Genomic DNA, 15,111 nt, shown 5'->3' with positions numbered 1-15,111 from the left:
TAAATGTTGTGCATCATGAACAAGCTGAGTTTATCAAATTGTTTTAATTTTTGTGTTTATATGACATCACAGACCGATCAAATCACTAGACAAGAAGAAGTTAACCGGCGAGGGAGCTTAAAGTTTGTGAAAAGAACTCCCTCCAAAAAACACTGGTAACTTCTCATAAAATTATTTTACTACTACTGCATAACAGGTCATTTGAAAATTCCCCGGCAGCAACACACATTTTTTTGGCAAAATTAGTTCTTTTTATTCAACATAATTCCTTTCAAGGTGACGTGAAGTTTAACTCTGATTATAGTGACCCTCCCACTTTTCGATACAATTTTTGTAGTACGATTTTGTCCCTTACTTCAAAATAGGCCTCAGTTTCGTCGATCACCTCTTCATTCAACGAAAATTTCTTCCCAGTGAGCATTCTTTTGAGATCTGAGAACAGGAAATAGTCGCTAGTGGTCAGATCTGGAGAATACGGTGGATGAGGAAGCAATTCGAAGACCAATTCATGGATTTTTGCCATCGTTTTCACTTACTTGTAACACGGTGCACTGTCTTTGTGAAGCAGCACTTTCTTTTTCTTCAAATGCGACCGTTTTTCGGCGATTTCGTCTTTCAAATGGCCCAATAACGATATGTAATAGTCGCTGTTGATGGTCCTTCCTTTTTCAAGGTAGTCAATGAAAATTATTCCATGCGCATCCCAAAATACAGACGCCATAACCTTGCCAGCCGACTGTTACGTTCTCCCACGCTTTGGTGTGGGTCATCGTATGCAATCCACTCGGATGACTGTCGATTGGTCTTCGAAGTAAAATGACGGAGCCATATTTCATCAATTGTCACATATCTACGCAAAACTCGGGTTTATTACGCTTGATTATCTTCAAACACTGCTTCGAATCATTAACTCGTCGTTGTTTTTAGTCAAAAGTAAACGCGGCACCCACTTTGCAAAGAGCTTTCTCATGTGCAAATATTCTTGAATGATATGATGTAAATATTCAGTTGATATCTTTAGATTGTCTGCTATTTTATTCAGTTTCTATTTACGGTAATTAAATATCATTTTGTGAATTTTTTAAATGTTTTCGTTGGTAACAACCTCTTTTGGGTATCCACATTCACCGTCTTCGGTGCTCATTTCAACACATCTAAACTTAGCATACCAATCCTTGATGGTTGATTTTCCTGGGGCAGTGTCCGTAAACTCGGTATCAAGCCAAGTTTTTGCTTCAACTGTATTTTTCCCTTCAAAAAGCAATATTTTATCAACACGCGAAATTCCTTTTTATTATTTTTCTTTTCACAATAACAAAAGTTAATGATCCAGCAGCTGTCAAATTTATACACGCATCTTTTGAGGGTTAGGATTTAATTCTAGTAGCGCAATCTATGTGTCAGGCCGGGGACTTTTCAATTGACCTGTTATAACATTGATATTCATAAAGTAATTTGTAAAACCATTTCCTAAAGATGGAGATACATGGTTTCAAAGTTTTCAGGCCTCTAGCTTTCCAGAAGCAAAGGCGAAAAAAGGTGTTTTTGTAGGATCAGACATTAGACGGCTTACAGCTGATTCATAAAACGTTACAACCATGACGAATCATCAAAAAGAAGAGTGAATTATTATATTTTCCAAATCTGTTCCCTTTTATGTTAATCTAACTAATAACTTGCTTAACATAGTTGCCCTTTGAATGCCATGTCTTTCAAGAAATGTGTCAACCAATGGTAAAAAGGAAGTTATTTTCAAACCACAACACAGAAATACTATGCCACAAAACCTAAACAATTCTTAGAAATTTTTTGTAGACCTATATTCTTATTTAAGACGTTTTACTAAAAAATAATTTTACTAAGAAATAGTATTCGTATCTGAATATCGTATCATATCTTTATCGAATCAGAAAACATTTTGAAAAGGGGATATTTTAGTTACGCGGACCGATAATGGCGCAAGATTCTTGATTGACTTTATATTTCCACAGGGTGGAGCTAGTACTCGCCATGTTACAATGCCAGTCTTTCACAGTTTTTCATGTAAAGTTCCGTTTAGCTGTTCTCAACCAATCTTCTGTTTGGTTATTCTACCATTTTCTTTAGTTCCGCATTATTATTTGGGGTTAACAACAGTTAATGGAGGATTAGCTCTTTTTCTGAGTACAATCAAGGCTTTTTATTTGTTATTTAAGAATATAAAGTATAGGATTTGGAATAGAATCATATCATATTAAATATATAATAAAAAATTTAGTTCTTCTTAAATGGGAAAATATATACTTTCTTGAAATTTCAATCATTGAATTTTCAAAATTAACACTAGCAAAAATTATTTTTTGTCCATTTAGAAATTGGAATTAAATTTTGTATTTTAAAGTAAATTCTCAGTGCTGAGTTGCTGTACTGAAAGTGCTACAAAAGATTTGTAGTGAACCCACATTTCCAAAACATTTATAAGTGGTACAATACATTGAAAATTAATATGTGGTGAGATATTTGCTTTGATTATTGTAGTGTTATTCCTTTATTACGTTACGATATAGTTTAGGTTTTTAGATATTTAGTTACGGGAACGCGCGATCTCGTAAGGTTATCATTATCAAAGATTTTCTGACCAAAAACTCAGTCAGACACCATCAAGAAACACCCGCATTCACCGGATATGATTTCGGTTAACTACCTTCTTTTTCCAAAACTCAAATTAGCCAACTCGATAGAGAAAGGGCGTTTAATAGTGCTTTAGCAATTATATAATGTATACATTCAAAACCCGACTTGCAATAAACAACTATATGTTGAAATACTAAATGAATTGTTGAATTGTTAAATAATACAGTTATTTATTCTACTTATAAACCATAGTTAATGATGACAGAATAACCTCAAACGTTTTCTTTAATTATAGTAAATTATAATTCGGAAATACTCTTGTCATCAGTGCCGGATTAGCCCATAAGTAAATTAAACAATTGCTTAAGACGTCACGTTTTGGACGTATCAGAAAAAGGATTGTTTACGGCATCAGGTACTCTTAATCCGGCATCGCTTCCTATAATTTACTTTAGTTCCGTAACTGATCATTATTGAATGAGTTATTCCTCAATCTAAACTGACAAATCACAAACGGATTAAAAGACTGCACTAGTTATGAAATAACCATATGTTTTCCATTGCAAGCTATCTATTTCTAGTCTCGAAAATTGTAGTTTGACCCTCGTAATAGAATCATTCTGCAGCGTGACTCACTGGACAAGATACACATGTAATAAATCAACAATAAAATATTCAAATTTTCGACTTGTTAATATGTTCATTCCTAATGTGGAAAAGATAGTCGAGGCCGCAACATACCAAAACCATAGCCGCGCATGAAATCCACCATCAGCAAAATTGATAAGGAATATATGACGCAACGTGCAATGTAACATTATAAGAGGTTATGTAAATACGGATTTACGTAACATTTTATGAATATTATTATGAAAGTAGCGGCGTAATAACCGTAAGGACGCCCCGCGTTAGCTGGACGCAGGTATCTAGATCGATTCCATATCGTCCGAGATAATAAGCTAAACAGGTTGCGAAGAAACCTAGTTCGCATAAGGAGATATAATTTGCGAAAATTACTATCGAGAACATCTCTCAAACGTTGTTAAGAATTTTTGTGCAGTTACAAATTGGTTTATTTAACATTCACCTAGTTAAAAAAATAAATCAGTATTATCAGACGATGTAATGTTATAAAAGTAGTAATGGTTCGGTAGTTACAGTTTGCAATTTTAAATGATCCAAACTTTCTATTCACTGATTGTGTTGATTTTAAGTGAATACATTACATCAAGGCCAAGTTGTTGTTATCTGGTTAATAGAATAACCGATTGGATAAGTTTTGGAGTGGTATTAGAAGAAAAAATTAACTAAGGAAACTAGATAAAGACTGAAGATGAACTGGATTTTTCGGTGGAGAAGTTGAATAAGGATATTCAGCACTCAACGTGACAAAATACCCCAGAATCAGATAGAAACCAAACGGTAATCACTACTCTAAAGAAATCCTAGAACTAATAACCTAGGGCTCAGCAGGATAAAACTAAGTTCGATAGTCTTATATCCCAACTGATAAATGAAATTAAATAATTAAAAAATAACACCATGAGATAATTTCTGCGTGTACTTGATAATAACAATAGTGCTGACTATTCGGTGTGGAGTACTACTAGAAACTTAAAAAGACCTATAATGTAAACACTTCTAAAAAAATTAAGGTTGGGAGCTGGGTCAGAGATAATCAAGAGACTGCTACAACAACCTCTAAATAATAAATAATAATAAAATAAAAAATAATATTAGGGCAAAAAAGGTTTCTGATTTTGACCTTATTACTGCGAAAATATTAGAGGAACTTATAAAAGGACTAATTAAGATCATCAACCTAATAAATGCTTCATTCAGACTACACTATGTTTTGTATCACACCTGTGGAAGGTGGTTGAAGTAATTATAATTCTTAAACCAAGAAAGCCATCTCATAAAACAGCGTCATATCTGCCAATATCAATATTTAATAATCGGTTTCAGGAAACAACAATTCACAATTGATCAGGATCAAAGAATTACTATTATCATAAGAAAATCACTAGAAGAAAATAAAGTTTATTGTGCAATATTTTTAGATTTTGCTCATGTTTTCGATAAAGTTAGGCATGAACGTTATAAGCATACAATTAAAATGATTCTCCCTGGCCAATGTTCATATATTTTAGAGTCAAATATAGCTGACCGATACTTCACGGCCAAACAACAGCTATTATGAATTGAGGAATATAGAAGCACGTAGGCGACAAGGAAGGGTATTGACACTGATCCTCTACTGCTGTATACTTGAGCTCCGTTACAATTAGTGAAAATGTTGCAGTAACAATACTGAATCATCTGAAAACTAAGTAGCAAAGTAAAAATCATCTGAAAATAAAGAGCTAGTCCTGAAATACAATATTGAACACAATCGTATCAAAATAAATCATTTCATATTGATATCCCCAACAAAAGAATCAAGCAGAAGCCTGTATATATAAATTAGTAGCCAAATATCTTGGCATGACCCTTAAGGTTATACTGAGCTGGAAACTACAGATTAAGAAAAAATGTTAAGTAGGAGAAGAACAAAAAATTACTGGTTATTGGATACATATGCTGTCAGTGTATAATAACCTTCTTATTTATCAACAAGTCTTAAAACCAGTGTGGACTTGGGGTCAACTCTGAGGTTTTATAGTAGATAGATAATAACATAGATTAATAACATACAAAGATTCCAAAACAAGGTACTGCGAGATATTCTTTATGCATCATGGTACATTCGTAACGACAATCTGCATAAGGACCTAAAAGTATAAATTGTCGAGACTGTTATCAAGGACTATGCCCAAAGCATATAAATGTCAAAATTCTCCTGCTTATAGATAATGCAGACTTAGTCATAAAAATCCTCTAAATCCTTTAAAGAGAGTAATTATTAAACATTAAAGTAAACATTAATAACAGCGACATACATGTTAAACCTAAAGTATCTATCGTAGAATAAGTATTGTAATTCTAAAACCGTAGAAATAAAATTAGGATGAAATAAATAGCCCAATAGTGCTAATTGATTGATTGGTGATTGATATAATAAATGATAAATAATAATAATTAAAAAAATTGAAAAAAAATTCTTTCATCCGGGAACTTGCCTATATTGATCCTATTCCGAAGCAAGGCAAACCGACTCCTTCCAACTACAATCCGAATAGCCTTCTGGAACTCATCAAAACTTATCAACCCGTTAATCATCAAGCTACTAAGTTGGCAGACCGCCTTTTGCATCACAAGAACCTTATGGGTGGTCTTCTTGGGCCTTTGACAAGGTCTAAAGTATTGAAATTTAGTATACCCAGTGATCTTATATACCTGGCGTATTCATGCTTAGAAAACCAATCATTTTTCGACTGAGAGATTCATCTAGATTCATCTAGGGTTTCACAGCGTTTCTCATCTGCCCTGATACTGTTTAACAGCTATATGGCTGATATCCCGAATTTTTAAACAATAAAACTTACAGTTTATGCGAATAACGCTTATTTAAACACTTTCGATGGTTTAAATACATACGTAGCAAACTCCAAACCATATATATTTGTTCGATCCGATACCTCTTTCCATTCTCGCATTCTGTAATAATTAGCTCTGTAATAATTAAGAAAGGCTTTATCTGTCCGGAGCTCTTTTCTTTGGAAATAAATAAACGCCCTTAAACTATCTTTTGAGTTCCTTTTCATAATTCCCCCTTCAACTAGCGAATTGCGTTCTAGGAGTCGAACAAAGGTGACAAAAAATAGTCGTTTATTTGCATATAAAATTGTTGTAATATTATCTTCAATTAAAAATTAATCAAACATTTGTAATAATAACCGTTGGACCAAATACTAACAAGGCGCTATATAATCCTTGAAAAATAACATTCAACATAAAATAATCAATATCAACAAAACAACAGCAAACTTTTCTACAATAAAATATTGAATTATGAAAATTTTTATAAATTTCCAATGACTTATATTAACTCTCTTATAATGTACCATTCTGGTTCTTACAATACTATCCTTGTTATTGTTAACTACCCACAATAGCTAGACAGAAAAATTAGATTTAATCTTACCAACCATTAAAATCGAACATATGCAATAAAGAAAAGCGTACCCGATGAAAACCATTTCTAAATAACAAAAAGGTTGCTAATATGTCTCTACTAAACAAGTCGTGTATAACCCACGCTAACAACAGACAATTTTTAACGATATCATCGATTAACATGACTATCAAGCCCCAACAACATCTAATCAGATATTTGACATGACTCGATTTGCATGAACAAGGTTTTCACTACAATAGAAACGAAACGGGACCGATATTTAATTATTCATGTACTCGACAAGAACTGCTGTTGATACATTTCTATGTTATAAAATGCTTTCACTTTTTCTGTCATGCATTTAACATCAATATTTATATATTCAAATATTACTTGGGTTGTTTATAGTTATTAGTCGAAAAACATTGTCGTTAGAAAGATTGATTATGTCGTTTTTAATGGCTAATTAGTTTAATGTTTTTTGATTTATTATACAAATCGCCATAGGCACAAATCGTTATAACTTAGCAAAAAAACGATACTTCAATCCTACTATTATGTGCTTGCATCTATTCTGATCATTTTTCCACTTTAAAAAGACACTTATTGAGAAAAATTGGTATAATATATAATAATCAAAATATTATCCATTATTTTCTACAACCTTTCCCATTCTTTTGGCAACATGGCAATATCGCGTTTAAAAAAATATTTGGATTTGGCAATCATCTATATATTTTCGCACTTCTTTAGTAAATCGAAACCGTGTGCTAGCCTGTGTTCCATGCTGCATCGTCCGTTTTGAACAAGTGGTAATCGGCCGTAGGCCGTAGGACCATTCCAACTCTTCAGACTGCAACAGTGGATCCTTCATAACTTTTACAAGTTGTATTTGAGCGTTATCTTACAAAATGATAATTTTGCAACTGTTACTTGATATTCGTGGTTTGTTTTGCCTCATTACATTTATTCATATGACGTCAGTAGACATCTGCAATAACAACTTCATTCGGTTTTAGTAGCTCGTAATACGCAACATCTTGCAGATCTAACTATATGCACAGCAATACTTTACAGCTATGGATATTCTGCTTCTACGTCAATGTAGATGTCTTTCGGGGACTAAACTATGACCATTTTTTCCATCTAAAAAATTAACCATTGACGGAAATTAGATTGTTTGAAGTCTTTCAACCCATTGCCTTCGGGATTTATTGATCTGCCATTCTTTCATTGCCATTAAGGTCAAAAAATTAACCATTTTTAAATCATTGAAATTAATACCGATAATTGGGATTATTATGCAGCAGTATCATCATAAGTTTCTACAAGTGATTAGTGTGCTCCGGCAGCAAATTTTTTCAAATAAATAGAAGTAATACAAATTACAAATGCATTTTATTACTCATTTTAACATCCTCGAACATTTTTACTATTTGTCTCATTCCTAAAATAAGATAATACAACAATAATAATAATAACAATTTCCATATTTTATTAGTTTAGTAATCTACTGACTTTTATAATTGTTTGCAAAAACAGCAGACTGTCGCAAGTCTAATCGAACACAAATCTTAGTGAATAATCTACTATTTTTCTCATTTTTTTTTGCTCTAAAGCAGGCTTCAAAGGAATTAATTCTACCTTCACTAATAATAGTTTTGGATGCTTTTGGCCATTTGACCATTTTAAAACACATTTCAAATTCAAACGACGTTTCACTATTTTTCAATATTTGATAGATTTTTCATTAAATTCATAAGTTTTTGCTTATATAGTATATAATATATTTTAAAATATGTACAATATTTCCATTCCGCAACTTCGTTTTTTTATGACTTTTTGTGATAATACACAATCAAAAATAAATTTATTTAATATTCCCTTTTTAGTGCTGCCTCATATTTGTTTGCAGTTTTATTTCTCATTCTTTCTATTATATATCCTATTCTTATAGTCATATCTATAGCTAGTCAATTTAATATGACTATTCAAGAACTCGGAAGATCTACTAATATATAATAATAAATAGTAATAAATAAAATAGGAATAAATTGTAATACTTATTCAACATCTATAGTAATATGTATTCAATGAAACTTTATTATAGCGCGTTATAGAGCATTCACATATACATGTAGCGTCGTTCCTTTATTCAATCAAAAATAGGCCGCTTGAAAATGGAGATTCCAAATACCACTTATATTATATTATGTTCTTTTACTTCCGAAAAAAATGGTGTCGATGAAATTTTTAAACCTTTCGTGGTAAACCAATATATTTCATTTCATGGCGTCACTTCATAAAACGATTACAAAAGAGATCAGAACCATTTATATAAGACTGGATACCCTGAGTAAAAGAACCTTTATAATAAGATTTCACATGAATTAACAATGAGAATGTTTGAACCGAGTTTATATTTGTAAATAGCTTTTGAAAGGAAGTTAAATCAAATTATTTTTGATGGAGCCGCTAAATATTTGATCGGACTGATCGGAAATTTCTTTCTAAATTTTTCATCATAAGCTACTCCAACCTTGAATTCGGCTTCCTACTGACTTTAACCACAATTAAACCAGGCGCTTAAAAAAACTACCAAAAATATGTAAGAAAATCGCTAGGAAATGGGTTGTCTCCATCTTGACAACATTAGATGACACCAAATTTTCCTGACACACTGATTACTTTATAGAATTTTTTGCATTTTTGAACACTCAGCTTTGTAATCACAAAATATTGATAAAGCTCAACCGTGACTACACAGTGACTACAGGGTACAGAGTATACATAAATGTTTTTGATGTAATGCCGTATGAGTAAATCGCCTCAGTTTAAGTAAACACTTAGCTCAAACGTATAAATTGTAAACTTTGGAAATCATTTTATTTGCTAGAACCACTACATTTATTACATAAATACAGTTATACAGTTGCAGCAAAAATTTGGCTTGATGCCGAGTTTCCGGACACTGCCCCAGGAAAATCAACCATCAAGGATTGGTATGTTAAGTTTAGACGTGATGAAATGAGCACTGAAGTCGGTGAACGTAGTGGACGCCCAAAAGAGGTTGTTACCGACGAAAACATTTTAATAAATGCACAAAATGATTTTGAATGAACGTAAATTGAAATTGAATGAAATAGCAGACACTCTAAAGATATCAAGTGAACGTATACATCATATCATTCACGAATATTTGGGTATGAGAAACGTCTGAGCAAAGTGGTCTTCCTCATCCACCGTATTCTCCAGATCTGGCCCCCAGCGACTATTTCCTGTTCTCAGATCCCAAAAGAATGCTCGCTGGGAAGAAATTTTCGTTGAATGAAGAGGTGATCGACGAAACTGAGGCCTATTTTGAAGCAAGGGACAAAATCGTACTAGAAAAATGGTATCGAAAAGTTGGAAGGTCGCTATAATCAGGGTATCGTCCTTGAATGGATTTATGTTGAATAAAAAAAACTTGTCAAAAAAAAATGTCTTTTACTATGGTAGGCCGGGAACTTTTCAATTGACCTGTTATATCACAAAATTATATTATTAATGTTGTATTGTTTGGGCTTGGCACCGACCTCAAACTGATCAGTTTGGTAGTAAAGGAACAATGATTGAAAATAAGGAACGCTTCAGGCTCCGGGATCCGCTATCTAGTCTAGGTGATTTGAGAAATGTTCCAACCAAACTCGAACAAAAAAGTTCCTGCCCCCGTTGCGAATCAAACCCGCGGCCTGCGCGTATGAGCTTAACGTTCTAACCGTTATACCAGAGAAATAGCTACTTGTCGTATTTCTACGACTTCTCATATGATATGGTTAGTGCTTAAAAAGCAAACTGAATGGGCCTTTACACTAAACTTCTTCTGAATTTTCGTCACATTAATTCAGGAATAACATTATATACAAATATCTGATTATTTTTGATAAAAAAATATGTGAAAACTTTGTACGTGCCTTTGATATTCGAAGGTTTCCCTCAATTTCCTCCCCTTCCCCCATTAGGTCCTAACTTGGTTCCAATGGGACCACCTGGGAAGCGCACTCGTTCGAATAAAAAAGTAAAGTAAACGACTACATAACATAGTAACACATGGCATAACACACAGTAACTACATAACATAGTAACACATATTGCATAACACATAGTAACTACATAACATAGTAACACATACACTGGGAAGTGCACTCTTTCGAATAAAAAAAGAATTTTGAAAATCGGCCCATAATCGACGGAGTAATCGGCGAACATACATTAAAAAAATATACAACTGAACATAGAGCCTCCTCCTTTTTTGAAGTCAGTTAACAAAAACAAGCGCCAACTGTTAAATACTAAACTTTATCATCAGTAAGTATTTCCCTTTGTGTGCAATGATCACCGCCTGTCTCGTATGAACTACAGGCTCTTTAGTACCAACATCACCGATAAATCTTAGCAGTTTCGCCCATTCATCATAAATAATTTGGTACGCGATGTTGCGAAAGGTGTTTGCCGGTTGCCGACCTGACTCACCGCTGTTCCTCTTGACCCAAACATGCCAGCTGCGTCTATTGTTTAACATCCGCCCATGTACATTAGAACAGCATGTAATAAATCATTAAGTACGCGGTGGTCTAACGTTAAGGTCTCCCGATCATTTCTAAGAAAAATCCTAATTTGGTCATGATTTGCAATGCGTAATTAGCAACGATTGCTATGAGAGATAAATTAATAGAATGTGTTATATTCATTCGGGGATAACAAAAAGGTTAATTTTTCGTTAGCTTGTTCCTGAAATATTAGCTCATTGATATTTTTTCTCATACTTAGTAAACTATAAAATTACGAGAGGCAGTCACTTAAAATCACTCAAAATATATAAATCTTGGATGAACAAGTCATGATCCTTCAACATTTGACAAATCCAAAGTGATCATTTGACAAAAGTGATCCTTTGACAAACAAACAAAACCACTTTTAGTTAACAAAATCGACCGAATCCTATTTGTGTAGCCATTGTGAATTTGTAAATATTATATTGTTTATCAAATATGGATTTATTTGGATGGAGGAATTTAATTATTTGCTACATTATATATACATCTTTGTCGAATAGAATTTTAGTAATATATTAAAAATATACTAATTAGTTACCAGCAATTGACAACAAAGTCAAAAGGTTTACTTGGGAGAAAAAAATCATTTAACATCGTAGAAATTTATCATTAATTCATTTTCTAGTTCAGTCTAACCTCTATATAAAATAAAAGAAATAAGAAAGAAGTTCCCAACAAAATTGAATATAATATATATGATATCGTAAAAAGTTACGTATAATTCTCAAAGTCTCCTGTTTACCATAGTAAAACACATTTTTTTATCAAAAAAAAATTTTTTATTCAACATAATTCCCTTTAAGGGTGACACTGATTATACCGACCCTCCAACTTTTCGATACCATTTTTGTAGTACGATTTGTCCTTTGCTTCAAAATAGGCCTCAGTTCTTCACAACGAGCATTCTTTTGAGAACTGAGAACAGGAAATAGTCGCTGGGAGATAGATACAGAGAATACGGTGGATGAGGAAGCAATTCGAAACCCAATTTATGGATTTTTGCCATCGTTTTTATTGACTTGTGACACGGTAACACATATGGCATAACATATAATAACTACATAACATAGTAACACATATGGCATAACACATAGTAACTACATAAAATAGTAAACATTTAATTCAGCAGCTGTTAAACTGTCTGTCTGAACATTCGTCCAATATTTTTTGTCATTTACACTAAAATCACTACTTTGAAATAGTTCAAATCAAAACCAACGTTGTCATCGTCTTCATAAACTTCTAAAACTGATTTCTTTCGACCGAAATATTTTTCAAATCAAGCAATAAATGTTATGAATGTCGAAAATATAATTTCGAACGTTCCATGATTGACGTAATACGTTGATAATTCGCAATTTCAAGAATAGATATCGCTGATCAAGCATCTAAAATAGCTGAAGTCGTACTGTCGTAGTAACGACAACGATATTAGATTGTAGTTTTCCTTGCTATAATTTCGAATATAGAAGAAAAGCACTAAAGCTCCCCAAAACATTGTTAAAATAGATAAATTGAAACACGACATTTGAAAAAAAATTAGCTGTTTAACTTCTACTCGTTCGTAAACCTCAAAAAATGAATTGGTAGAAAATGACTTTCATCAAAAGAAGAGTTGCGAATTTATTGAACAACATAGAAATATTAAGATCGAAAACAAACTGCTGTATTCTTGACATGGTTTATTTTGAATATCCTGTCTCATTTTTTATCAGTTAACGCTCATTAATGGCGGAAGACCCGACACATACTCCAGAGACCACTAAATCCGTCCGGCATCCGACCGAAAAAAAAACAAGATCACGTCCGATTGGAAATCCGTCTTAACAGTCTTTAATTGGCGAACGAGCCAGTCCCAAAACGGCCCCAACTCGAGCCGAGGGGGGCAAAAAAGGGCACGAAGACGACGAAAGAAAACGAGACCGTTAATTAGAGAGTCGTCGCTGTGTCCGCACCCGCAGAAAAAAGTCGACCCGGCCATCGTCCCTGTTGGTAACGCGTGTCATAAAATTAGCGACGGCATCGAGACGTAGATTTCGCGTCAGCCCCGAATGGCCGAACGTTTTTCGGATCGATCGAGAGAACAATGTATTAAGAGATTGAATAAATGTCACTGCTGGTAAAAAAGCGACCATCCTCGGACGCTCAGCTCGATTGTTACTGCCGTACAAGAACGAAATTCGCAAACTTTTTTCCCAATGTTATATATACATTTTATTCATACTAATTTTATTTATAGAAATATCATAAGAACTTCAGGAATCTATGTGTGTTTCGTATTACGGCACAGACTATCCTGTCATCTGATTTTTTTTTTTGAGTTGTGAACGAGTCAGAACTACTGGTCTGTTTTCTAATAGGTAACAACCCTCAGTGTCGTTTTGTATCGCAGTTCAAAAAGTCTCCTCTTCAAGAATAGTTTTTGTTTAATACCCTTTCACAAAATATAACTGGCACAGTCGATAGGATTTCGAGATCATAAGGATGTTATCTTTTAAATTAATTCATTTAACTGGTATCAAATTAAATATCAACAAAAGAAGATGGATTGGCGTTGGATTGACAATCGTTTCGCAGTTATTTAAAACGTTTCTTGGTATAGTCAAGTGAAGCTCAGGCAAAAGTATCGCAGCTGAAGCTGTAAGATCAGAAAAGTTGGATTGAAAGTGGTCACCGACCCCTAGCCATAAACTATTTTAAGTAAGGACAATTTGAAACAAGCTTTGAAGAATACTCCTAGTCCGTGGATTCTCGGTACATGCATCAAATATCAAGGTAGAATGACTGAAGTTGCTGTAAATGAACATAGTCTACTGGACTTGTAGTTTAGGGTGCACGGCTACCAAAGGAGGACTGCAGTAGCTCTCTTCGCCGTAGCTAGCAAAAGCACTCCGTAGAGGGGTACCATGGAAGTTTGGGTAGAAACAGTGCCATTTTGAAAATATTCAAAGGAAAACTGGCTTACCAAAACACAATCATTGGCCAGAAACAACTTTTATAACAACTATGTTAAAAGATGTCCGGAATAATGATCACATACATCTGTGTTAGCGTTCCGTGAGGAGGGAGTTGTTATGTACTGACTAGCCGGCCATGTGTTTTAAAACTACTTCAATGGTGAACGAGTGAGACGGGTTGGTCTGCTTTCTAACAGACCCTCATTTTTTTCATAAAAATAAAATAACGGAATTTATATTCTAAGCCCTTTCATATTTTATAACTTGTCTATATAAAAATGAATGATGAATTGATATTCGTTAGTCTTGTTAAAACTCAAGAATATCTTAAGCGATTTGGAAAATTTTGATTTTGAAGTATTTGTGGATGTCCGGGGAAGGTTTATTATGTGATAAATTGTTTCATTGTCCCAAAAGATCGATATTTTTGTTGGTTATAAAATTTGTATAGGTAAGTTCGGATTTATATAACGTTGAATCGATTGATCGATATTATTGGTTTAGAGTATCACCAACGCTTTAAGTAATTCTTGCAGACTATCAACACAGACCAGGAAGAGTTAATGAAAGCCGAGGTTAAACCCTCTCTGTCAGTTGCGCGTTCCAAAAACCAGGAACGGAATTCTACAATAATAAGGTAAATTAGGACAATTAAGTAAATCAGTAACCAAACCTACACAATAAATATCGAAAGAAAACAAGCATCTAAACAAACAAATAAATACTAAAATTGTGTTTAAGACTATATTTTCAAATAAAGACCCATTTCCTTAAGGACCATGTTGTTATTGAAGTACACACCTCTCAATGGATGAAAAGAAGCCATAACTTCTTTTGACAGTTAGTAGATTTCTGCATTTCGCCAAAATATGGAAGACTGTTGATG

The 15,111-nt window shown here is 33.5% G+C and overlaps 1 protein-coding gene across 7 annotated transcripts in view; it reads right to left on the bottom strand.

The window, feature by feature from the left end:
• The window catches only part of LOC143203428 (uncharacterized), a 242,113-nt gene that overhangs the window by 107,855 nt on the left and 119,147 nt on the right, over window positions 1–15,111 (bottom strand). The gene's annotated exons all lie outside the window — the stretch shown is intronic.

Source organism: Rhynchophorus ferrugineus, unplaced genomic scaffold (assembly GCF_030347505.1).
Source record: "Rhynchophorus ferrugineus isolate W39M unplaced genomic scaffold, kcgeb_rfMv2 rfM10, whole genome shotgun sequence".
NCBI lineage: Eukaryota > Metazoa > Arthropoda > Insecta > Coleoptera > Curculionidae > Rhynchophorus > Rhynchophorus ferrugineus.
This window is presented reverse-complemented; position numbering and strand designations above follow the sequence as displayed.